Genomic DNA, 22,839 nt, shown 5'->3' on the forward strand with positions numbered 1-22,839 from the left:
TGTTTTTTTAAAATGCTAATAGTACTTTGTTTAGGTATAATTTGCAGAAATTAATGGCAAAATACACAAATCGTAAGGGTATAACTCAATACATTTTTAACAATGGTTTGTCAAAATGTAACCATCACCTAGATCAATATTAATCATCCCAGAATACTTCTTCATCCCTCCAAAATTCTGTCTTCCCTTTTTCCAGTCAATCTGCACCCCCCACAACCCTAGCATCAACTTTCACCATTATACATTCATTTTGCCTGCGCCTGTAGTATTCTAGCATAAATGGAATTGTACAGAATGCACCCATACGACTACTTTTGCTTAGCAAAATGCTTCTAAAATTCATTCATGTTATTGCACATCTCAGTAATTTGTTCTTTTATTGTTGAGTACTATTCCATTGTACGAATATACCACACTTTGTTCCTCCACATAACTTGATGATGGAAATTAGTTTCCAGGTTTTCACTATCATGAATAAAACATCCACCACGCTTGTATTCCAAGCACTTTGGGAGACCAAGGAAGGAGAATGGCTTGAACCCAGGGGTTCAAGACCAGCCTGGGCAACATGGTGAAACTCCATCTCTGAAATAAATAAATAAAAAAGCCACGTGTGGTGGCACACACCTGTAGTCCCAGCTGCTTGGGAGGCTGGTTTATTATTATATTCTATATTATTAATGTTCTATACAATCTTTTGGTGAACATCTGTTTTCATTTCTCTTAGGTAAACACCTAGGAGAACTGTAGGGTAGAATTGTGTATGCTTAACTTCATGAGGAAGTTTCTGTTTTCCAAGGTGTTTGTACAGTCCTGCCAGTAAAGAATAAGTTCCAATCGCTCCACATTCTCCCCAGTATTTGATATTGTCGGTTTTTTTTGGACAAGAATCTCATTCTGTCACTCAGGATGTAGCGCACTGGCACAATCTCATCTCACTGCAACCTCTGCCTCCTGGGTTCAAGCAATTCTCCTGCCTCAGCCTCCCCAGTAGCTGGGATTAGAGGCATGCTCCACCACGCCCAGCTAATTTTTGTATTTTTAGTAGGGATGGGATTTCATCATGTTGGCCAGGCTGATCTCGAACTGCTGACCTCAGGTGATCCGCCTGTCTTAGTCTTCCAAAGTGCTGAGATTACAGGCACGAGCCACTGCACCCGGCTGCTCTTTCTTTCTTCTCTCTCTCTCTGTCTCACTTTCATTCTTTCTTTCACACAGGGTCTTGCTCTCTTGCTCAGGCTGGAGTGCAGTGGCATGATAATGGCTCACTGCAGCCTCGACTTTGCAGGTTCAAGTGATCCTCCTGCCTCAGCCTCCCAAGCAGCTGGGACTACAGGTGTGTGCCACATCTGGCTTCTTTATTTACTTATTTTAGAGATGGAGTTTCACCATGTTGCCCAGGCTAGTCTTGAACTCCTGGGCTCAAGCCATTCTCCTGCCTTGGCCTCCCAAAGTGCTTGGAATACAAGCATGGCTGATGTTTTCTTCTAGGAGCTTTATAGTTTGGTTTTTATCATTTAAGTCTATGATCCATCTTGAATTCATTCTTGTGTATGGTAAGAGGTCAATATTTTCTCCATACTGATATCTAGTTGTAGCACTACTTATTGACAAGACTTTCCTTTTTCCATTGAATTTATTTGACAACTTTGTACAAAATTCATTGACTATAAGTTTAGGGGCCTATTTCTGAATTCTCTATTCTGTTCCATTGATCTGTTTGTCTGTTCTCACACCAATGTCACACTGTCTTAATTCGTATAGCTTTATAGTAAATATTGAAGCTGGCAGTGTAAGTCATTCAACTCATGCTTCATCAAGTTTGTCTTGGCTATTCTAGTTAATATGTATTGGCTTTTGTAAATGGCATTTTAAAATTTTCATTTTCCAGTTGTTTCATACTAACATACAGAAGAAATACAATTGACCTTGTACCTTGTGATCCTACATTCATTTTGGTAGTTCATGGATTCTTTTGAATTTTATATGTACACTATATCATCGTTAGTAAGTTTGGTTTCACCTCCTTCCAATTCATTTTCTTGTCTTATTGCACTGATAAAATTTGCAGAGATGCTAAATAACTTGCCCAAGTTCACCCAGTTAGTAAGAGCCAAGATTGAAACTCATGTCAATCTCATTCAGAATACCCTGGAATGAGTGTGGGTGTATTAATATTGGTTTTTTTTTTTTGAGAAATAAGGGAGGTATGAATAGAAAAAGTAGTTAGGGGTATATCAAAGACATTCTTAATATAAGGTGAAGGATTTGAATTGTATTCTGTAGGTAATGAAGGCTCATTAAGTGTTTTCAAGTGGGAAAGTAACAAAACAAGACTGAGGGGGATCAATCTTGTGACAGTGTACAGTATGCCTTGAAGGGAGCCCATTCATTCATTTATTCATTCTTTTCATGATCATTTATTGAGTATGCATTATGTTCTAAGAGACAGAGTCTTGCTCTGTCACCAGGCTGTAGTGCAGTGGTGTGATCTCGGCTCACTGCAACCTCCGCCTCCCGGTTCAAAAGATTCTCCTGCCTCAGCCTCCCAAGTAGCTGGGACTACAGGAGCACGCCACCACACCCAGCTAATTTTTTTTTTTTTTGTATGTTTAGTACAGACGAGGTTTCACCATGTCGGCCAAGATGGTCTCAATCTCTTGACCTCATGATCTGCCTGCCTCGGCCTCCCAAAGTGCTGGGATTACAGGCGTGAGCCACTGCACCCAGCCAATGTGTTTCTTAGAGTAGCAGAGATACAAGTGATGAAGAGTAGAATCCTAACACAATCTTAGGTATGCAGCGAAGGCAGTTCTATGACTTTGCATTAATTTACTTGATGTCTCTGAAGCTCAGCTTTATTGTACATGAGAATAATATATATATAATGACTACTTCAGCAAGGAAAAAATTTATGTAATATGCTTGACCTATATTAGACATTTATTTGTGGTAGCTATACTGTTTAAGGGATTTAGAAGAGAGCAAACAATAAGAATGAAACATTTCATCACATAGTTGTTCAATAATCAAATTGACAAACAAATGTTTTAACTGACGCCCCCACCCCATGATTACATTTTAATAGAATGAACTATAGATTTTTGCTTTGGAAATTTAGGAATGCACCAAAATAGAGATAACTGTGCTACATATTAGCTGACATAATAATATTCCCTTACATCTGTATAAAGAGCTTGATAGTTAACAAAGTACATTTATTTACACCATTTTGAGTCTTGCAACAACTACACAGATTAGGAAATTGCGATATCTAGTGACTTGTTTGAGGTCACACAGTAAGTTACAGAGACCACTTCACATCATATTTATTTGCTTATATTCTATAGCTCTTTTTTACCATACTGTTACCTCTAATCTCATGATGTATGCTAGTAGTATTAACTCAAAAATAGTACAGAATCTCCCACTTTTATGCAGTTTACTTATGAAAAAAGTGAGTACTTTGAAAACTGTGGAAGAAAAGGCAGACAAAAATAGAAATTCTTGTCTTGTAGCCGTCATATTGTTCTGATTATTCCCAGGTTACATTGTTAAATATATAATTTGTCATTTTCTTTACTTTTCTATGTTGCATTTATGATTCTGCTGACATTTTTGGTGTTTCCTTGCCTCATCCATTCATGGTATGTTATTTCTACTTCCACCAAATTTCAATAATTTCCTTCCCCTTTATGATCTGCACCCACATATTTTTTCCTTGTTGTTCTCTCTTGGTAATATACCTAGTTCCTATATCTTTGCTTTCTTTCTTCTTTCCTTCTTCTTCCTTTCTTAATTTGTGTCATTAAGCCAACTTATTTACCGCCTCTTCTACCTTTTCATTTTACATTATCACAGTGATGATTCACTAAAAATTATGGCTAGTTTTAATAAACAATTGTTCTGAGGTCTCATGGGAATCAAAGTTCTTTCTAAGTATGGAAAATGTGTTTTATAAACACGTTTTATGAGCAAGGGATTGCAGGATGAGGTGGGGAAGAGGACATGAGGATTGGAATAGATACTATTATTTATATTTCACAAATTCAGTGAAACAACAAACATCATACATTCCTTGTTAGGTGATACAGCATGTACAAACAACAACAAGACTAGGTCTTGGGCTCTGTGGAACTTACAATCTAGTGACAGAGAAAGACAAATATATAAAGAACTCTAGTGCAAGACAGACTACTGTTACAGCAACAGCCTGAAGTTCAGAGGGCGCCCAGAGATTGTACGAGAGAGAGTTTAAGTCACACAATTCAATTCAAGCTCAGGCAATTGAGTAGCACTTGGGCATGGAACTCATCTACTATGCTGTCACACGTTTTTGTTTATTTCTTGTAAGAAAAAGTCTTCAGCCGTCGTAAGACGTTTTATTGGGTAATATGGGAATGCAATGGGGGGAGTCATTTGTTTGCAGAGGTATCATGGGTAGTTTTAAAAAGTGTGAAATCCACGATACGATTGCAGAGGACTGATAGACTCGGGACTTCCGCCAAAATGGGAGGGATAGCAAGCAAGGAGGAGAATCTTTTTTTTATTTTATTTTTATTTATTTACGTATTTATTATCACAACTCCTGATAGCTCACAGTTGGGGGTGAGGACAGGAAAGCAAATCGGGAGTTCAGCATTGTGACAAACCTCAGGTGACTACTACCCCATTGTAGACAAGCTACAGACTGGTATTAGCAGAAGATAGGCCATAAAAAAACTCTCCACTTCCTCTAAACGCTTTGGGAACAGAATTCTATTATTCCAGCTAGCTAAAAAATAAAAAAATCTTTAAAAATATACATTAATACATAGTCAATGCAAACATTTCTTTTTTTTTTTTTTTTTTTGAGGCGGAGTCTCACTCTGTCGCCCAGGCTGGAGTGCAGTGGCGCGATCTCGGCTCACTGCACGCTCCGCCTACCCGGTTCAAGTCATTCTCCTGCCTCAGCCTCCCAAGTAGCTGGGACTACAGGAGCCCGCCACCACGCCCGGCTAATTTTTGTATTTTTAGTAGAGACGGGGTTTCACGGTGTTGGCCAGGATGGTCTCGATCTCCTGACCTCGTGAGCCACCGCGCCCGGCCAATGCAAACATTTCAAACATTAGATAGGTGTGCAAAATAAAAAGTAGAAGTGCCTCATCACCCAGTTCTTACACTCCCCAGCGCTAACTGTTGTTGTTATAGGCTTCCAAGCATTTTCTATCCACAAACACACACCCCCCACATTTTTTTAATTCTTTTCCCAAATAAAATTGGTGGTACACCCACAAATTTTAGGATGAAGACAGGTTTAAAAGCATGGGCTTTGGAGCTCACCAGAACTGGGCTCACATCCTCTCCAACTACTGGCTGTGACCCTGGGCAAATTACTTTAAGCTTCAATTTTTTGTGTGAAGTGAAAAGCAGCAATGACTTCGGAAGGTTTGAGGATTAAGGTCTATAGCGTATATACATCACCTAGCATAGTCAGATACACAGTAAGTGTTCAATAAACACGTATTGTCTACAGCAAGTGACCTTTCTAAGATTAAAATCAGGGAATACGTTCCTCTCATAGTTTGGTAACTGCCATTAAACAAAAGTTTATTTTTTTTTCAACTAATTACCGTATAAGTTGGAAAAAACACTTGCTTTTCCAAAGCGTAAAACAGATCGGTCTAAGTAACATTTAAATGGGGGTTCTCGCATTTTCAGTGCCAATCTCCTACGTCCCCTCAGTACTTTGTTCACGGATGTCTAGAGAGTGGACTTTCCAATAAAAACTTATGATTTCATGATGTGCCGAGAATTCTCAACCAGGTTAAGTTTTACACCCTGTGTGCAGCATTTGCTTTACCCCGCAATTGCCGGGTGGTGCCCCTTCCAGCTCCCACAGTCGCGCCTCTCCATCCCCTCTGGAGATACGACTGCAATGGGAGAAGCCTCTCCCTGTTGGAGCCGTAGGGGACTTGACGGATGCGGGGCGCCTCCGGGGCGCAGCGGCAGGACCGGGAGTTGGGTAGGGGGAGGTGCGCCCGAGGGGGTGCAGGGTGCTGGCCGAGAGGCCCGGCCGGACGGGCGGGAGGGTCCTCTCCTGGCGACCCTGGAACTCGGCTCTCCCCGATCTTCGTCTTGGGGCACCGTCCCTGCCGTCTGCAGCCCCCAGGCCCCACTGCCTCTAACTCAGCGGCCCAGGCCCGTCCCAGTCGCTAGTTTTCTTTTTGGCATTGCCCTTTGCCCTCCCATGCAGTCCTCTGTTGACTCTCTCTTCAGTTCCAGTCACCCCTAGGTCACCCTCCCTCTACCAGTCACCCATTTTGTCCCCTGTCCCCTTACTCTTCTTCACCTCTCCCCGGACCGCCTTCTCAGAGGACTCTGCCGACGGAGATGCTGCGGACCCCGCGGCCAGGGGCTGCTCCCCGGACAACCCTGCGTCCACCTTTGCCCCTTCCTCGGGGGCGCGAGAGGCAAGTTTCCGCCCCGTCCTTTTCCCGGTGACAGGACTTGGCGGCGGCCACCGCCGGGGAGGCAGAGGGAGGGACGGCCTGGCTCCCGAGCCCCCTCCCCTGCTCGCGAGCTCGCGCGGTCTGTCTCTCCGCAAGTGCGGAGACGCGGAGGAGGAGGAGGAGGGAGTTGGGGGAGGATCTCCATTGAAATAAACAACCAGGCAGCAGTTATTAACACGGGAACATGGCGGCCGCAGCCTCGGCTACAGCTTCGGCGGCGAAGGTCAGCGCCGACGGCAGCCGGCACCTGACGGCGTGACCGACCCGAGCCGGTAACCGCGCCTTCCCCCGGGGCCGCGAGGGCGGGCGGGGGGCGGGCGGCAGGCGGGGGGCGCCGCGTCCCCACCCCCCGGCCGCGACTGCCCTTCCTGCGCCGAGCTCCGACAGAGCCGTGCGCCTCCGAGAGGCTGTTTTTGTGTGCGGGGACCGCCGCCGGAGTGCGCGGAAAACGGGAGTTGCATCCCGGAGGCGCAGCGACGCTGGGGAGTTGGGGCTTGGGGGTGGGGAGGGCGGGAAGCGACGGGGAGACGCGGAGTCCCCGGGAGAGAAAGGAGGCGCTCCAGCGCCTTGCGAGAGCTCAGGAGACGAGTCCCGGAGCGCGAGGCGGGCGGAGGCTGCAGCCCGCGGCGCGGGCGAGAGGTGAGCGCCGAGGCGCGGCGGGGAGGCTGGGGGTGCGGGCGCGGCCCCCGCCCCGAGGAGCGAGTGCCCGTTGCCCAGCCCGGTGCGGGGTCGGCGGAGACCGAGGCTCTAACCCTTCGGGGGCAGCGCGGCAGAGCCGAGAAGGTGAATCCCGGGAAGGTGCATTCTTTAATGGAAGCGCGGAGCGGCTGCAGCGGAGAGTGGGAGCCGGGCGAGGGGAGGCAGGACTCGGGAAGTGCTGGGGGTGTGTGAAGGTGAAGCGGGGTGTCGGGGCGGCCGGCGAGCTGCAGCGCGGGGCGGGGAAAGGGATCCGCGGCCCGGCGGGCGGCCCGGGCCCGTGTCACCGCCGGGGGCGGGGGGCGAGGGGCGCCGAGCGCCGCGGGCGGACGGGAAGGAGCTGCGGCGGGCGGGGCGGGGAGGGGCGGGCGGCGCGCTGGGGCCGAGCAGGCCGGGCCGTGGTGGGGGCGGGGAGCCGGGGGCCGGGCCCCGGCGGCGCCGAGCCGGGCTCGCCCCTGACTGAACTTTCTGGGTGCGGGCGTGTGTGCAGGAGGCGCGCTGGGGCCGGGGCCGGGGCCGGGGCCGAGGGCGGGAGGCGGACCGGGAGGTTCCGGGTTGGCTCGCCAGCGCCCCCTTTTCTCGCCCCCTTCTCCCCGCCCCTGAAGGGACAGGCCCTCGGGGCCCCAGGCGGGAGGCGGGAGGGGCCCTTGCGGCCGCCTCGCGACGGTCACGCCCCGGGCACGGGGACCCGGCTCTCTCGGGCCCCTGGGGGGTGCTGGGGGAGGGGGCCGGGGTCGTCGCTGCCGGCTGCGCTCCCCGCCTCCTCCCCTCGGGGGAGTCCCAGAGGCGCCTCTTCCGAGACCGGGGGTGGGTCGGTCCCTGGTTAGATGGTCCCTCCCTCTCCCCCTCCCTCTATTGGTTTCCGGGGCCTGCGGGACCGAGGGGCGGGAATCGGGGACCGGATCCCCCTTCCGCTGGCCCGGAGCTGGACTGGGCCTCCCGCGTTCTGGGTCCGTCACTGGTAGGGGAAACTTTCCCAAACCAGAGACAGAGCCTGAACACCTTCCTCCGCCACCTCGTCCTCTAATCCCAATCCCACTCCACCACCTCCGACGCCTTCCCTTCCCACCGACCCGAATCTCGCTGCGTCTGACTGATGGGGCAGTGAGCCAATCGAAGGCAGGGAGCTGACCTGCCGGGTGTCGGTGAGCCAATCGTGCGGACCGGAGGAAGGAAGGGGGCGGGGTTTCTCCGGACCAGTTAGAGCAGAGTTGCATGCGGGGCGGGGGAGTCATGGAGACGCCGAGAGCGAGCTACTCTTGTCCATCCCCGAGTCACCCGCTCCTTGATTTCTGGGGTTGTGTCACTTAGAGGGCCTCCGACCCGGAGATGCTGCCGAGGCACTCGAGGTCCTGTATGTTTTTCCTACCGAAATAGACGTTGTCTTAGACACGACGAAGTCTAAAGCCACTTTAGGATGTGGCGGTAACTCCCCGAGGCCGGTTTCTAAAATGGCATATGCTGTAGTGATCACGTCCTGGACCTCAGCGTCCGGTTTACATGCTAAGGGTCACAGAAGACAGAAGTTATCCGTTTACCTCTGTCTCGGTTTCACTCAGCTACGCCAGAATGGGGACAATGAAATTTGAAAGGGAACCCTGAGAATGAAGGCATCGGGGTAGTATCACGTCAACTGATTATTGGTAGTAGAAAGCATCATTGTTCGTAATGGCTTCACTGGTTCCTTGTTTAATTAGAGCGCCGATTCCCAAAGTGCACTTGAAACTTCGGCATTTGGGGATGTCATTAAAAAAAAAAAAAAGTTGTGGTTTATGGTATGCATTTCTTTTTCTTTTCGCTCTTTCTTGGGTAAACAAAATGAAGTTGGGAACTAAAGCATCACTGATTGAAACATTAAGTGTGGGTATTTAAGGAGCAAAGCTAATCAAAGAATATTTGTCTACAGAAAAAAGTCTGAGTAAAATGTAGTTTGCCAGATTACTCCCACACAAAAGATTCTTAAAAATAATTTTAATTTTCTTAAACACTGCTGAATTGTACAGTGTGTGGGTACTTTTCTGGTTTATACAAGGTTTGGAGACATCTTTGGTTTTAACTGTTTATTGCGCGTTCAGTCAAGTGACTTTCTCAGCTCTTGACTTTTAGGAACAGAGGTCTTTGATTCTCTGTAAAGATCACAGGTTGCTCTGCAGGAATAGCAGTCTTTTAAAAAGAAAGCAGCTGCTACAAAGCACGTGTGTGTGCGCGCGTGTGCGAGTATGTGTGTGTGTTCCTGTTCTTTGTTGGTGACACTGACAGAAGTAATGCTCCCTTTCTCACCTGGAATTTGTAGAATCTTTGGGAGTTCAAAGAATGAAAAGTGTTAGATTAAGAATGAATTCATTCATTTTTGTCATAAGTATCCCATGAATTTAATTTTGGGAGTGTTTTCTTTTAGGTATCTTATGTGGAAAATATGTATCTTTTCTATAGGTCAAGCTTTTATTAATCTTGGATTGCTAAGAAAGAATTGAAGGGGACTGCAGTTCTCGGGAACAGTATTTGCCAAACCTTACAAATGTGTTCTGTTGTAATATACTGTTTTCAAATTTACCATGAGAATTCCCAATTCAGGATCATTTTGGGTGCATATAGACAAGAATTAATTGCATTTTGCTGTAGCTCTTGAGATGTTGTTTGTAATAAAATAGTAAAAACAGAGAAGGTAAACCAAACAGTTAGACTGACAGAGGTAAGGAGTATTAGAGACAACATTCAAAACCCCCCACCATTTGTTAATTTAGTTACTTATGGGCACTCTGACATATGCCCTTCTCTCTTTTGTATGCTTAAGAGCAACACATTATTTTACTTAATTCTCTGCAACAGTCCTTGAAAATGTGCTCAGATTCTTGGTGGTAGAGAGAACCAAGTCTCCTAATGCCTGGCTTGGGGGGAAAAAAACCTCTGAAGCATATGGAGACATCTAGAAAAAGATGTGCATCGTCAGCTGTGATTCCATTGTGTGCTCTCAGACTGGATCTGAGCTTCCCTCCTCCTGGGAATTTCAGTCTTAAACAGAGGAGTTCTTTGACTTTTAGATGTCAGTATACTGAAGCAGGAGGGTAGAAAAGGAGCTCACCAATTACGGATTTGTTATGTTTTGAGTAGTTAATATGTTTTGGATTTTAACCCTTCATTGGTTAAATATAATTTAGATGACTGGCTTAGTGTTAGAAGAGCATTTTATTGGAAATATAAAATGTAAGGCTTGGAGGGGGATTTGGGCTGTGGATAAAGGGGTAATGCTCCTTAGTTGTCTTTATTTTTTTTTTTTTTTTTTTGAGACGGAGTCTCGCTCTGTCGCCCAGGCTGGAGTGCAGTGGCGCGATCTCGGCTCACTGCAAGCTCTGCCTCCCGGGTTCACGCCATTCTCCTGCCTCAGCCTCTCCAAGTAGCTGGGACTACAGGCGCCCGCCACCACGCCCGGCTAATTTTTTGTATTTTTAGTAGAGACGGGGTTTCACTGTGGTCTCGATCTCCTGACCTCGTGATCCACCCGCCTCGGCCTCCCAAAGTGCTGGGATTACAAGCGTGAGCAGTTGTCTTTATTTATAGTTGTATCTTATTAAAGCTTTTCAAGCTTCAGTAACATCAAGATCTGTGAGCAGTCCTTCCATTATATGCCCTGTATTTAAGGATTCAGTACCGTAGCTGTTTCAAATTACATAAGGTTGAAATGTGACCCATAAGTTGACAGCTTGGATTTCTTAGGAAAAATTGTTTGTGTTGTATTGAGTTTAACAGCAATTCTTTAAGCACTCTTTAGGATGTTGGATAGTACAGGAAAATACAAAAGGGGATGGTCTCTTTAAACAATTTTTCTGAAATGCACAGCATGCCCTCATTTGATATTTTGGCCATTATTGTGTCATGATCGAAGTTATATTTAAAAGCAAAGTTAATGCTTATTTATTGTTATGAAAAAACTGCTATTTAAGAAATTACTAACTTTAGTATTTTGTGTATGTAGTTTTGTTTAGTAATATATGTTATTACATGCTTTATTGATTTTAGATTAAGAGAATAGGAGGGAGAAAATAAGTCACTGCTTTAAGGTATTGGTCTTTTATTGCAGCAAATCATAAAACCAGCAACAAATCAGGATCTTTTTCCATAGTGAAAGAATAAGACTATAGTTCATACCAAAAATGAAAGCCATTTAAGGGAAAACGGAACAAAACCTTCAGTTTTTTTTGTACCCTTTCATATTTAAGACTAATTCTACCTCTCTATGCCTTACTTTTCTAAACAAACAAAAAAGGTTCTAAGTGTTTGTGTTCTAGGTGTTTGTGTTTTTCCTTTTTTGTTTTTAAAGGCTTCTAGTAGGGTTTTATGAATTGCAGGCTGTAAAAAGAATATGTCATATTACTCTCTGAAGTCTATTACAAGTAATGTCTGGAAAAGCTATGAAATACAATTTTAATGTTGCAGACCTTCAATTCAGACATCACAAAAAAAAATCTTTATGGATTCTAGATGCTAATTTCTAGATAGAGGTGAGAATGTGACTTTTGTGGATATTTTAGAAGCTGGTGTAGTTCTCTTAGCTGTGGTAAAACTGATTATGAAAAGGAGTGGAAATCTTAAAGGTAAACTATGAAGGCAACTGAAATTAAAAGACTAGGTGGTCTGCAGGTAGATCCTAATACTGTTAGCTTTTAGGGCAAAGATTTTATGTGTTTACTCTATGAAATGTTGATGAGTGACCACATTTCTGGGTCCCCATGGCTGTGATGACATAATGCGATTGTGGAAATGTTGATTCTAGGATAATTTTCAGTTGGTTCTCTGGCTGGAAATTTCTAGAGAAGAATTAAATGACAAGGGAACCTATGGTGGTGTCTTACATAGCTGTTTTTGAGGTTTTGGACACAGAATCATATAGGTAGAAGTTATTCGCAACTAGTTAAATGTTCTAAAGGGAAAAGAAAACATCTTTACTTTGACTAGGCATCAGCTGACAGATATGTGGAGAATTGAAATTAGCCTGTTAATTCTGGCAGAATTTATGCTTTGTAGGCAGCCAGTTCCGAATTGTTTGAGTTCCCCTGGCCAACTTAAATCTTACTTTGGTCTTGCTGTTGTTGTTATTATTATATTATTATTTTGAGATACGGTCTCGCTCTGTCATCCAGGCTGGAGTGCAGTGGCATGATCACAGCTCACTGTAGCCTTGACCTCCTAGGCTCAAGCGATCCTCCTGACCCAGCCTCCCAAGTAGTTGGGACTACAGTGTGTGTCTCCACGCCTAGCTAATTTTTGATATTTTTTGTAGAGATGAGTCTTGCCATGTTGCCCCAGGCTGGTCATAAACTCCTGGGCTCAGGCCATCCTCTCCCCGTGGCTTCCCAAAGTGCTGGGATTAAAAGCATTAGTCACCATACCTGGCCATCATTTTGGGCTTTTTGGACCTTGTCTTTGCCTTCTTGTCTGACTTAACTATTGCCTCATTCATTTTTTCATTTAGTCATTTGATGAGTACTCTGTCCTGGCCTTTTCAGTGTACTTTGATAATATAAACCATCCATTACAGAGCCAGTGATCAAAGGGGGGACATAGAGTGGGTGATCACTTTTTTTGGTTGGGGAGGTGGGAGGGGACATATATGCCTTAATTTCAATTTGCTTTAGTACTAAAGATCTGTTCTTTTTGTGTGTATGTAATTTTAATTATATAATGTCAGCACATTGTGCTTTGATTTGGGTTTGGGTTGTCTTTTCCCTGAAAATGGGGTTAAAATGTTTATAATAAAAAATATTGTTTAATGTCCCCTTAACTGATTACCTTACAACCAAGTAGATTTCATTTAATGAAGGTATGAATATTTATAATTATTTTTGTTTTATTTCCTCTGGAATCATGTTGTGTGCTCTCTGTCCTTGAGTCGTGTGTTGTGGTGTATGGTAAGGATGGCACTCTTTAGTTGGGCAAAGGTGATAGGCGTTGCCTGTGGATTGTTGCTGCTTTAGGGCTACTCATTTTGGGCCTTAACTACCTAGGTTTCTAAAGGATGGAATGCTCCTGAGTGCAGCCTTGTGCAAGTATTCTGCTATGGTTGTCAGTTTTTCTAGATGTAGCTTGTTCTTGCTCTTTTTTTTTTTTTTTTTTCCTTTTTTTGAGACAGGGTCTCACTCTGTTACCCAGGTTGGAGTGCGATGGTGTGATCTCAGCTCAGTGCAACCTCTGCCTCCCGGGTTCAAGCGATTCTCTCACCTAAGCCTCCTGAGTAGTTGGGACTGCTGTCGCATGTCACCACTCCCACATAATTTTTGTATTTTTTGGTAGAGATGAGGTTTCACCATGTTGGCCAGACTGGTCCTGAACTCCTGACCTCAAGTGATCCGCCTGCCTCAGCCTCACAGAGTGCTAAGATTACAGGCATGAGCTATTGCACCTGGCCCATTCTTGCTCTTGACTAAAAGGTCTGTATTAGAAGAGTAACAATGATAACATAAATGATAATAGCAGCTATCATTGAGTGCCAGCAACCTGATAGAGGCTTTTTTGATGTTGTGCTTCATTCTTTAATTCTTGCCACAACCCTATAAAATAGAGGTTACCTCCATTTTCCAGAAGGAGGCTGAAGCTTAAAGTGAGGTTAAGTCCTGTGCCTGTGCGCAAAACTTTGGGAGGAAAAATTAACTTTGCCACTGAGTGGGGGAAATAAATCATAAACATCAGAGGGAATGGTTGAATCTGAAAACGTCTTTCTTTTAGGAATCTGATAAAGCAAATGTTTGTGGGACATTATAAGGCTCAGTCTACTTGTTAAGTCCATAAGAAGGATGAATAGATTTGAATAGTTCCAGTCTTGCAAATTATATCAGGAGGCATCTTCCAGGCTGTTGCCTTAAGGAGGGCTTATACCTGCACAGAGGTTATTTATTTTAAGACCCACGAATAGTCTCTAGCTTTTTTAGTCATCAGCTCAGTTTTTAACAATTCTTGAAATTATAGATTTTTTTCTTTTAATTTTCAGGAAATAAGAATTATATGGGTGAAGTAAAATAGTTAACATTTATTAAGTGCTTACTGAAAACCAAGTGCAGGGCAAAGATGCCCCTACAATACTCTTGTATGTTTCTCACTGTAGCATTGAGAGGTAGAACCCTGTTCTTGTTAGCTCTCTTACCCAGTGCTTTATTGAAGTAACATAGATCAGTAATTCTCCACTAGTGAAAAGGAAAAGAGTAGGGAGTGTATTTTGCAAGAGCATATTCAGGTTGCCTATTGTTCTCACAATAAAAAGCTCAGAAAATAAAGCTCAAGAAAACTTGATTGTGGGGGATAGGTAGAAAATAGATTGACAGAGCACTATTGAGGATATAGGCTTAGAAAGGATAGAATGCTGATACAGGTATTTGGCTTTTTATGTCCTTAAAACATTTAATTCTAATATTGTTTAACTGTTGTGCGCAGATTGTGTGATGCATGTTTTGCGGATGTTTTGTAATCACGCAGCATGGATGACTAGGTGTTGAGGTATTGTAGTCCCAAAAAGAAGGCTGATAATATATTCAGTCATCTGACTTCTGCTCTGCTATTTGTGGAATTCTTCTGTCTGCTCAATTGTTTGCATGGAGCGTGGAGAGCTTTCAGGGAACTCTTTAACCTGCATGTGTGGGATCATTGCTTACAGTGTTCCAGCTACTGAGACTGAAGACCTGTTGTCATCGACGAGAATATAATGCATGGTATTTTCTATTATTCATTTAGTGTGTCCATATGAAATACGACCCAAAACCTTCCAAGGCTTAACTTGGAGAGTGTTAGTTCTGGTAGTTCCTGTTGGTGCTGACTGATCTCTGCCCATTGAAGTCCCCATCTAAATGAGGATTGTCTTTACCAGCAGATCATTCCTGCTTATAAAATCAGTTCATGATTTAAATATGAAACGATTTCCCTTGTCTTTGGTATTATAGTAGCATTTGTCAGAATATTTTATATTAACTTATCTTAAAATTTCTAATTGTACTGTTAATATGCTTAAGAATGAAAAGCTTTCAGTTATTGTCAAAAGGTTTTTAGATTACTAAATAAGGAATACGGAAATTCCGTAGTAGAATTGAATGTCGGGAGTATATGAATTTCTACAAATTTAACCTAATATTACAGCATTTCTGGAAATTACAAGAGCAGGTTGTAGTTATGGAGACAGGCATTGGGGGCTTGCCGGTGCTTGAGGCGGTTCTGCTGTCCTGCATCTGCCATCTTGTGCCAGCAGCCTGTTCTGGATGTAGCATAGGGTGTGCCTGGCATTAAGACCAGACTCCAGTAGCTGACCACTTACTACGCAGTGCTTTGACATCAGGGTGGAATGATAAATAATGGTTCAAACTTATGACCGCTTCACTTTGGGTATGAATCTTTGCACACCTTTCTCCTCTACCTCCTTTTATCTTTCTTCTTCCCTGACTTTGATTTTTTCTTCAAGTTGAAGATTAAATATAAGTGGTAGTGAAAAGAATACAATCAAGATTACGGGGGAAGTCTGTTACTATCATTAAGGATTTCATATATGTAGATCATGTCTGATCATGATCCACAGTTTCCCCTTTACCAAACAGATTTACTCTGCCAAAAGCACTTAGTGAAGAAGCCAGCTATTTGTTAAGAAAGTAGTTATGTTGCGCCTGTGTTAAGATCGCTTAACCCAAGAGTAGTGAGGTATTGGCTGATTTGTTGTTGGAGTTAGTTGCTAGACAACATTGTGGTTCAGAAGACTGGGGCTGAGCGTCTGTTGTAGTAGGATCGAGTATTACATTCCTTAGCTTTTATATCTGTATTTTATTTTTTCCCTGTTTAAGGATATTGTTGTAAACCCTACAGTGTTAGATGTCATGAAAGTGGTGATTAAAGCCATCAAAATGGTGTTAGCTGAAAATATTAAGACAATTTAAGATTGGTGAAAACTGTAGTCAAATTGCTAAAACTTGAAGAATGCCTGCCTCTTTGGAGTTTCTCAATATATTTTCAACTTCTGTAATTCTATTTTGAGACTTATTTTTTGTGGTGTTCTTGTTACTGTTTTAAGTAATATTAATGTTTTGATTCCTTAAGGCTTTTTCATACAAGTGTGATGTAAAAATATTTATTTCATTTAAACATGTTATTTTGGCCAGGCACAGTGACTCACGCGTGTAATCCCAGCACTTTGGGAGGCCGAGGTGGGCAGATCACCTGAGGTCAGGAGTTGGAGACCAGCCTGACCCACATGGAGAAACCCCATCTCTATTAAAAATACAAAATTAGCCAGGCATGGTGGCGGGCACCTGTAATCCCAGCTGCTTGGGAGGCTGAGGCAGGAGAATTGCTTGAACCCAGGAGGCGGAGGTTGTGGTGAGCCAAGATCGCGCCATCGCACTCCAGCCTGGGCAACAAAAACATGTTATTTTATTGTATTTGAGCACCACTGTACTGTTTTCTAAATAGATAGTACGTCATGAAACCTAGTGAAGGAAATGGGAAACCACATGACTATCATTTCCTTATGCTGTGCTACTTTTTATTTTAAGCAAAGGGTTGTACAGTTAATTAACAATCCTAATAGAATGGAATATTCTAAGCTATTACATGTAATACAAAAAAATGACATTATATTCGCTGACTGAACGTACTGACAGTGAACAACAACAATAGAAGTCAACAAAATGCCTGGACGTTGAAGGGCATGGGAAAACAAAACTGGAGCATTATTTCCTGGTTAAAGGACACTCATGCAATCAATAGCAGCATTCTCACGATCGTTTATTATCTCATTTCTAGTATTAAGTATTTTCACTTTAAGAAAACACATTTAGCGGAGAAGAGAGCCAGGAGACAAGGGGAGCCCAGATTTTAGGCTCCAGGGAAGCAAAGGTTTGGTCAGGAAGGAACTGGGCCTGGGCGCACCTGGCCTGGCCCTGCGTGTGGCTTTCAGGGTGATCTGAGACTCTTGCAGGCGTCATGAACTAGGAGTCGCTAGGAGAGGCCTCAGCTGTTCCCTGCCTCCTCTCACTGTGTGTGTTGGGGGAGCTGGGGGATGTTGGGGGCCAGCTGCTGACCTTTGGTGGGGAGGGAAGAAGAGAGGAAAAGAGGGAGCCTTTGGTAGATAGAGGATGGGGCAAGTCTCAGCAGGTGGAGGCCCTAGATGCTCACTTGCACTACAATTGTATGATTCAGGATATCCCACCAGGAGCTCATGTATAGAGAGAGCCTTTTGATCTGAATCCTTAATTGTGGAACAGGATGGCAATGCTGATGGCCTGTGCCCTTCAGGCACCACTAAGCCCCAAAGCTCTTCTGCCCTCATCCTCTGTGTTACCAGACTGAGCATTTGGGGGATTGTTTTCCCCCTCTTAGGACAGAAGTGGGGGCACACCTGCACCCAAGATCAGATAAAGAGTAGGTAGTCCTAAGGCAAGGGAAGGCTTTCTGGGGCTTGTGGTTTTCAGAGGCTGAGTTCCCTGTCTTCACTGGGCTTGCGTACCTCTAGGGCCCTTGGAAGGAGTGAGGGGTGGCAATGTCTTCCCACCGAGGGGTAAAGAGAGTTTTCCCTTTCCCATCTCCTTCCTATTTCCTTTTGAGGTTCAGGTATCCCTGGGAGCTTAATCCCACATTTTTGGAACTACCACAGGTTTTCATAGACGTTTACTCCTTTCAAGAAAGGAATTAATTGAGTGTATAATGGAGAAAAAAAATGCATATGGAAAGAAACTGGAGGCAGCCTAAGGAGAAACTTGCAGGAATATTGAGAGTTGCTGTATGAATGTAGGCGGAAAATGTTTGGACCATGCAGATGGAAAATATCAGTGCAAAGAGTAGCCATGGTGTAAGTCTGCAAATTAATGAAGGTATATATGGAATAAATCAAGAGTTGTGAGTACATGCCATTGCAGCTTGAAAGATTTTTAAGGATACTAGTAGTTTATCAAGTATCAAACTGAGTAGTCAGTTTATGATACTTGTTATTCAAGAGGAATAGGCTACTTACTGCAAGAGTTTTTTTTGGGCCAGGCACGGTGGCTCACGCCTGTAATCCCAGCACTTTGGGAGGCCGAGGCAGGTGGATCACAGGGTCAGGAGATCGAGACCATCCTGGCCAACACGGTGAAACCCCGTCTCTACTAAAAATACAAAAAAAAAAAAAAAAAAAAAAATTAGCTGGGTGTGGTGGTGGGCACCTGTAGTCCCAGCTACTTGGAAGGCTGAGGCAGAATGACATGAACCTGGGAGGCGGAGCTTGCAGTAAGCTGAGATCGCGCCACTGCACTCCAGCTTGGGTGACAGTGCGAGACTCCATCTCAAAAAAAAAGCTTTTTTTGTAAGGTTTACATAAATACATGGATGATTATTTCATAACATTGTTAGTAAAACAGATTAGATCTTTTGATATACATTCTTTGAAGTTTAATGTCAGGAGAAAAACTGTGAACTAAAATTCTTTGACTAGTCTGATATTAATTACAGTTTGTATGTTGTGTCCTGTAAATATGCCTAAAATGGTGTATATTGTCTGAATGACTTAGGAAATTGTTTTCTTGCTAGTTTGCTAACAGGGGGAGATAGTAAGGATGGAGAATAGCTATATATTTACACACATACACTATTCATTTTCCCATCCACCCAAATAGTGTATAGAAGACAGTGTGAAGGCTTTCATTTTAAAACTGTGTTTTAGACTGATATTTAACAGGACCTCCTTCTCTGCTTTGAGTCATTAATAGATTGATCTTCCCCCAGATATTCCTTTTCTAATAATGTAATTCCCCATGCATTATAGAATAATATCCTCAAACACTTAATGGAGGGGTCTGTCATGAACCCAGTTTTCCCCACTTCTGCCCTTTACGTGAACCTTTGTACCTGGCCTTTTGTGAACATGTGTTGACCATGCAAGCTCACTATCTTTGATTTGGCCAGAGAAAATGATGAGTTATTCTAAAATTTAGGAAGCAGCCTTCTGTCATAAAACCCAATTATTTTGGGAGTTTGTATTACTGATCTTAGTTTACTTAATAACTCAATCCAAACAAAAAGAGAGAGAGTCCAAAAGTATTCAAAGGTTATTAGTAAGTTGTTTAATAGATCAGTTACAGATTTTATTAAAAACGTTCTATGGAAAAGGAAGGCAGTCCTCTTAGAACCTTCAAATCAGGAACAATAAAGAATTAAATTTTTGGCTTTGTCACTTCAGTAAAACTGGACATTTTTCACACCTGGACTTATTAAATTTTCCCCTGAAGAATATTTTGCCACTGGAATGAGAAGAGGGAGTAATAATATCAGTTTATAGTGGATAGAGGAGGAAAAGGTAAAGGAAACCTTGGGGAAATTCAGTAGTTCTGAAAAGGTAATAAAACAAAACCAAATACAAAGAAAGTATACCAGGGTTGGCACTTAACTACTTCCATTGAAGAAGTGATAAAAAAAAGAGAATGAAGGCATCATTAGAGGGCTGATGTCTTAATAGATAAATAATGAAATTCTACAACTATCCAAGGAGCAAAGACCTTCCAGTTCACACATTAATACATTCTTGTGGCAACACTTGTAAAAATGTTCTCAACGTTCTTCCCAAATTTCTCCTTTTAATAATAATTTCTTATTTTGTAGGATCTTTTTATTTGCAGAATAAGTCAGAAGGCTATCCATCTGTCTGTCATCTTTTCATTTTCTGCCACCAACCAATGAACGTTAAATCGTAGAAACACTGTGCGACTCAGATGGAAAAGCGGGCGGCGCTTTGTGCAGTGTCCTGTTCCCCTCCTAGCTCCCCGATCCTTTAATAATGTGGTAGAGTGAGAGGCTAAATACTGTTATTTCAGTGTGTTCCTGTTTTCAGTTCCTGACAAAAAACCTGCTAGAAAAGTATTGAGGTTTAGGGAGGACTAAGGATTTCTTTGGTCCCAACTTTTTATTATGAAAATTTTCCAACACACAGGTTGAAAAATAGTACAGTGAATTCCTGTATAAATTTTGCTATAAATGTTTTTTCTTTCTCCTGCTACTCTCTCCACAGTGTGGTTGTGAGTATGTATATTGGATAAACCATTTCAAAGTAAATTACAGATAGGATTCTTCATCCATAAAGTGCATTGCCTTAAAATCAAGGCATTATCTTAGGTAACCACACACACAGTACCATTATTAAACCTAAGAGAACTAATATCATCTAATATCAGCTCTATTTCAGTTTTTCCAGCTGTCCCCAAAATGGCTGTTAACAGCTTTGTTTTTCAAACGAGGATCTAATCAAGTTCACTCACTGCATTTTGTTCTCTCCCTTTCATCTCTTAAGGTGGACCAGTTCCCGTGGTTTGTTTTGTTTGTTTAGACTTTTTAAAGGGTCTAAGTCAATTGTCCTGAAGAAGATGCAATTGTTCTATCAATTTTGGGGCGTCAGACTTCAGTTTCTCTAGAAATGTTAGGAAATTAAGTTGTTAATATGTTACTGAGTTTGATCAGGGCTGAAGAAGCACAGCCAACCTTTGAGAGCTTATTGCTCGAGGTGATGGCATCCTTGGACCTTTTCATGGCACATTCCTTCTGAAGTCTCTAGGTCTGGGCCTAGGCAAACTTTGTACTGGCAGATCATAAGGAGATGCAAATGAAGAGGTAGTATCTGACCATGAGACATTTACCATCTGACAACTTGAGATATTTTTTCCCTCCTGGGAAGTAGATTTCTGTTTTAGGCTCATGTTAAGGAGGGGGATAGCAATTGAGACACTAATTTTACAGCCCCCTTGGCTAAATAGAAAGCTTTTATTCAAACACTTATTTGGAGTAACATTATGAAGACGAAAATTTCCTGGAGCTTTTCGGAGCAATAGTAACTTCAGTTTCTTGAATACTTGACTACTTCATAACTGAATTTGGAAGTTTCTGTTTCTCTCTTTTGTTTTTCTTTGCAATGTCTTCATCTGTTCTCCCTGTTGACTTTTCCTGTCCTATAATTATTTCCATCTTCTTTACTTTATACCTAACCTTACCTTTTCTCTTTCCTACTTTAGGATCTTACTAGAAGTGTGGTAGAGCCCTCTCTTCCCTCTTGAATCACAGTGTGCACAGGGGTTCATTCTCACTTTGAGAAATAGACCATAAATGTAAAAATCATTCATAGGTATGTAGTAGACACCAGAGAGAGGCACCTGGTCAGTCTCACTCACCTAATCCAGTGGAGAAGTAGTAGTAGTAATGTTCTTAATATGTATGTATGTATGTATGTATGTATGTATGTATGTATGTATTATTGTTGTTTTAGAGACGGTCTTGCTCTGTAGCCCAGGCTGGGGTACAGTGGCACGAATCATAGCTCACTGCAGCCTCAAACTCCTGGGCTCAAGTGGTCCTCCCACCTCAGCCTCCTGAGTAGCTGGGACCACAGGTGTGCGCCACTATGTCCGACTAATTTTTTTTTTTTGCCATAGAGACAGGGCTTGCTGTGTTGCCCAGGCTGGTCTTGGACTGCGCTCAAATGATCCTTGCGCCTTGGCCTCCCAAAATGCTGGGATTATAGGTGTGAGGCACTGTGCCTGGCCTCATAATTATATTCTTAATTGTAGATACAGAAACTTTGGTGTAAGAGTAGTGGGCAGGAAAGATTTTGTCACCCAAGAAAACAATAAGAATTATCACAAGCATTTGAATAACTCCAGAAAAACACTTGGCTTGAAACTTTTAAGCTTTGGAAAAAGCAAAACAAAATGAAGTTATCTCCTCTGACTCAAAGGAAGTACTCTTAGAGTCATCGTTAGGCTAATGGCTTTGAATCAGGCCCTGCACTTTTCTGAATGGGACATAGAGAATCCTAGAGAACATCTCCCAACCCCAGAACAGAAAATGCTGCTTAAAAATAATGCAGATATTATTTTGTGGAATTAATATTTAAAACTGGGAAGTCATACTTAGAAGATAGAAAAAAGTGGAAAGAAAAGTGACACTGGTCATAGACCTTTTTGTTTAACAAATCTGGGCAATTTTAAGGTGACTATGAACCTGAAATAATATGTGACTCAGATTTTTATTTTTATTTTTTGTAAAAATTTTCCTGAAATGGCCGGGCATGGTGGCTCATGGCTGTAATCCCAGCACTTTGGGAGGCTGAGGTAGGATCACCTGAGGTCAGGAGTTCGAGACCAGCCCGCCCAACATGGTGAAACCTCATCTCTACTAAAAATGAGCTGGGTGTGGTGGTGTGTACCTGTAATCCCAGCTACTCGGGAGGCTGAGGCAGGAGACTCACATGAACCTGGGAGGCAGAGGTTGCAATGAGCTAAGATTGCACCATTGCACTCCAGCCTGGGCAACAAGAGCAAAACTCTGCCGTCTAAAAATAAGTTTTCCTGAAATGTCTTACAGACATACTTGATGACATTCTCCTTGTTCTTGTCATTCTGTATGTATTGTGCTGCTTTTAAAAAAATGTTGGCCTTGGCCAGGCGTGGTGGCTCATGCCTGTAATCCCAGCACTTTGGGAGGCTGAGGCGGGCAGATCACCTGAGGTCGGGAGTTCGACACCAGCCTGACCAACGTGGAGAAACCTCATGTCTACTAAAGATTCAAAATTAGCCAGGTGTGGTGGCGTGTGCCTGTAATCCCAGCTACTCCGGAGGCTGAGGCAGGAGAATCGCTTGAACCCCAGAGGCGGAGGTTGCGGTGAGCTGAA

At 43.3% G+C, this 22,839-nt stretch overlaps 1 protein-coding gene across 15 annotated transcripts in view; it reads left to right on the forward strand.

Moving 5' to 3' along the window:
• Positions 1–5,988: 5,988 nt before the first annotated feature.
• NCOA2 (nuclear receptor coactivator 2) overlaps positions 5,989–22,839 on the forward strand; it is a 298,236-nt gene continuing 281,385 nt past the window's right edge. For 2 of the 15 annotated variants that reach the window (XM_063612648.1, XM_063612646.1), the window contains exon 1: positions 6,522–6,763. The gene's annotated coding sequence lies outside the window, so the exon portion shown is untranslated. The other 13 variants (XM_063612647.1, XM_055232957.2, XM_055232966.2 and 10 more) reach the window with 12 other exon arrangements.

The sequence above is a fragment of the Symphalangus syndactylus genome, chromosome 11 (assembly GCF_028878055.3).
Source record: "Symphalangus syndactylus isolate Jambi chromosome 11, NHGRI_mSymSyn1-v2.1_pri, whole genome shotgun sequence".
In the NCBI taxonomy this organism is placed as follows: Eukaryota; Metazoa; Chordata; class Mammalia; order Primates; family Hylobatidae; genus Symphalangus; species Symphalangus syndactylus.